This window comes from Lissotriton vulgaris, chromosome 6 (assembly GCF_964263255.1).
Source record: "Lissotriton vulgaris chromosome 6, aLisVul1.2, whole genome shotgun sequence".
Taxonomy (NCBI): Eukaryota; Metazoa; Chordata; class Amphibia; order Caudata; family Salamandridae; genus Lissotriton; species Lissotriton vulgaris.
Genome location: NC_141694.1, coordinates 1,427,122,655 through 1,427,126,937, shown reverse-complemented (window position 1 = coordinate 1,427,126,937; position 4,283 = coordinate 1,427,122,655). Strand labels below are relative to the sequence as shown.

Genomic DNA, 4,283 nt, shown 5'->3' with positions numbered 1-4,283 from the left:
ATGGCATCTTTAAATATGTGATGATTAAAATCCGACTCATCTGTGGTCCAAACCCTGTGCCAAAGGAGGACGGGCTGGATCTTGATCACGTCCTCCAAATAGGGTATGCCGAGTTCGGCATGACAGATGAAACTAGATGTACTGTCAGGTACAGACAAGAGGTATTTAAGGAATATATTTTCTGTTGTTTGCAATGAGTTAACGTTGGAAAAACCCCAAATTCCTGCCCCATAGGTGGCAATCGCAACACACTTTGCTTTGTATATGTGCAGTAATTCCCCTATAGGGCGTTTTTCCTAGTTTTTTGCTAAAATTGGCTAGAGCCTTCAGTGACTTACTAAACAAAAGCTTTCTCGATTTAACTGCTCTGGTCCAAGTTCCTGATTGGTCAAATAAAAGCCCTAGGTAAGAAAAGGTTTTATTACGTTATATTGCCTTGTTAATAATAAAGATGGTGTTACTCTTTTTATTGGATCCATTGACACAGTTCATAACAAATATATTTGAGCAGTTAATTGTAAGGCCCAGTTTAGACATAACATTTGTAAAAGAGGTAACGAGTACCCTTTGGAGGCCGAGTGGCGTGCGTGACATGAGAACTGCATCATTTACGTAAAGGAGCGCAGGGAAAGGGCGGGTTGCTAATGATGGTAAATCCCTGCACTCCTTTTCCAGGGTGGTCACTAAGAGGCATATCCCCAGTAATTATCGGCAAGCGCATTTAGCGCTAGGATAAATATCGCAGGCTATCGCTGGTTTCCGTCACTTAGATAGCGCGCTATCAGCGACGCTTATCTCAAAAGCGATAGAAAGTTCAGCGATAGCTACATATTGTGCAATTATTGCTGGAAATCCAGTGATAATCGCACAATGATTGGCAAAACGTTGGTGATAGGGCAGGGCAGACTTAACCATGATGTCATTTGAGATGTCATCAGTGATGTCATCAGTGATGTCACTGACCATGTCATGAGTGATGCAATATGTGACATCATCCCCAGTGGATTGTGGGTGCGAGAGTTACAGTTAGTACAACTAACTATAACAGAGGAATATCAATGGTTTTGATGAGTGAAATGTCCAGTTAACTATAACATTCCTAAAACCTATGGTTTTTTCAGTAAATTTCCAAGGTTTTTAAATGCTAATTCCTAACTATAAATTGCCTGAAACCTATGGTTTTTTCAGTGAATTTCAATGTTTTTTTTAAATGATAATTCCTAACTATAACCTGCTTGAAACCTATATTGTTTTCAGTGAATTTCAAAGGTTTTTAAAATGACAAGTTTTACTTATTATGTTGACCTCTTCCCCATATTTTCAACCGCAAACTAAATCTGCAATGCTACGTAAAAAATCAGGCAATAGTTTTACTTACCACTAACAAATTAACATCAACATTTAACTACTGTAAGAACATCGAACATGTACTACGTGAATTAGATCGAACTCACACCAATGTTTAAAGAGCAATATGTCTTAGAGATTGTAATTATACATTACCAACTCATTGGTGTGAGCATTGTGTCGTTTCTTACCAACTCATTGGTGTGAGCATTGTGTTTTACTGCACCCTCAGCGTATCGTACGGGGTATCTGACAGGCTACCACTCTCAGAAGTGAAGTTCCTCCACCGCGAACGGCCCTTGCACGGAATTTTGCGGCAGCTGTGTTTCTTATTCGCCATGTCTCGATTTCGGGGAAGGGGACGGTTGGCAGATCCCAGGGCTGGCTTCAGGACCGAGACAGATGAGGAGCCAGGAGTTCCTGAAGGTCTGATAAAAGCAGCCAGAAAGAGCGGCCAGCTAAACCTGTCCGGACGAGGCCTGAGCCAAGTACCTCCTGTCGTCTGGTGAATTATTCTGGATGTTCCTGAAGAATCTCGCATAGAATCTTTCCTTTGGTGCTGCTGATGATCGATGGTGGGAGCAAAGTGATCTAGCCAAACTGATCTTGGCTTCAAACAAACTCCAATGTCTGTCAGAAGATATTAAGTTTCTTCCACCACTTATTGTACTTGATGTACATGACAATAAACTTTCATCTCTTCCCAAAAGTCTAGGAGAAATTGAAAATCTACAAAGGATTAATTCCAGCAATAATATTCTCAAAGAATTACCAGAAGAGATAGGCAAACTTAAACATTTGAAAAGTCTGCTTCTTCAGCATAATCAATTGGAGCAAATTCCTGAAGCGATTGGTGAGCTTCACAGCTTGGAGGAACTTGATCTCTCCAACAACAGTCTTTCAACCACTCCATGCAGTTTTGCGGGTCTAACAAGTTTGGTGCAACTTAACCTATCTAATAACAAACTGAAGAGTTTACCTGCAGAAATCAGTAGGATGAAAAGTTTAAGGCAGTTGGATTGCACTTCAAATCTTTTGGAAACCATACCACCTGAACTGGCCGGCATGGAATCTTTAGAACAGTTGTATTTAAGGCACAATAAACTATGTTATCTACCAGAACTTCCTGCCTGCAAATTGCTGAAGAAGTTACATGTTGGTAATAACCGGATCCAGATGTTGAGTTCAGATCATTTGAAACATCTGAGTTTTATCATCACATTAGAACTTCGCGATAACAAGATCAAATCTCTGCCTGAAGAAATTGGCCTTCTGCAAGGGTTGGAACGCCTGGATTTGACAAACAATGATCTCAGTAGCTTGTCTTCTGCTCTTGGAAACCTTCCTAATTTAACATCCTTGCTGTTGGAGGGCAATCCCCTGAGAGGCATTCGAAGGGACATTTTTAACAAAGGAACACAAGAACTACTGAAATATCTAAGAAGTAGAGTTCAGAGTGCAGATCCTCCTACCAACAAACTTGATGGATCTGTTGTGAATGCTATGACCCTGCCAAGTGAGTCCAGTGTCAACTTGCATGTTATAACTACTTTAAAAGCTTTGGAATATAGTGAAAAACAGGCAGCTATCATTCCAGATGAAATTTTCAATGCTGTGGGAAACAATGTAATCACTACTGTAAATTTCAGCAAGAATCAACTTACTGAGGTTCCACCCAGGATTGTTGATCTACAGGACACAGTCTCTGATATCAACCTTGGCTTCAATAAGCTGCCCTCAATTTCGTTGCAGCTGTGCATGCTTCATGCTTCAGAGGTTGACACATGTGGACTTCAGGAATAATGTGCTGACTTACCTGCCTCCAGAAATGGAAGCATTACTAAAACTTCAGACGATAATACTATACATTTCCAACACCTAACAAAATCACAATACTCAGCGCCACTACCACTACAACCATCCCCACTGACCCCTCCACTCTATTACCTCAAAGGCAACGCAAAACAGGACAACGTACCTTTCCAAAATAACATACCCCCTCAACAGCCCACTAGCTTAATCTACAAAGATGAGGTAACCACGTATGTATGAGTTAAAAAACTCAAGCATCAACAATAATGTACATAACAATAAGACTACTGGTGAAATACTATACACAATACACTATAGAAATCAAAAACTTTTCAGTGTGTACAAATACCATTGATACGTGTAGTGTACTGAATAGTGGACGCAACCATATTATCTCAAACACTATGGAATATTTCGGCCATGAAGCTGTGTTCACCTCCATCCTTTGACACAGAAATGAGTGGGCTAGTCCACCGTAAACAACGTCAACATACAACTATATATAATTAGGCTACACCTTGGGCGTGGTACACTTCTGCAAAGAGAAGAGACTGCGGCGCAGCGTAGGTCCCCACCCTGCCACATGGCTGCCGCCATGACCACGTGCTTCCTCGATACAGGCCGATTGCGAACTCAGCACCACAGCACCGCAAGCTTATGTCTGTATCGACTAGTGGTTTCCATTGACATTGCAGGCAGGTGGGTTCACAACTTGAATTCAACTTTGGATCTAAATTTGTCTTCAGTATCTGTGCTGAGAAGTGCCTACAATCTATTCTGCGGTCAGTAGAATTGACAACTTGATACCAGTTGAATCCAGCTTTGTATCAACACTACGGACAGCACTGAATCCAGCCTTGCTTTATTTAAGGCAGAGAGAATTGTACTGTGTCCTCAGATTGTGTTAACTGTGCAAAATAGCATTCATTGATTTTGTGTTGACTACTGCCTTCAATCTACACTGTGTACAACAGGATTTTCAACTTCAATTCAGCTTTGCATCAACACTACGGACAGAATTGAATCCAGCCTAGCTTTATTTAAGGCAGACACAATTGTACTGTGTCCTCAGATTCAGTGATAAAATAGCATGCCTTGATCTTTGTGTCGACTGCTGCCTTAAA

General features: G+C 41.0%; 1 pseudogene; it reads left to right on the top strand.

The window, feature by feature from the left end:
• Positions 1-1,685: 1,685 nt before the first annotated feature.
• Positions 1,686-3,229, top strand: LOC147708955 (leucine-rich repeat-containing protein 40 pseudogene; annotated as a pseudogene).
• The last annotated feature ends 1,054 nt before the right edge of the window (positions 3,230-4,283 follow it).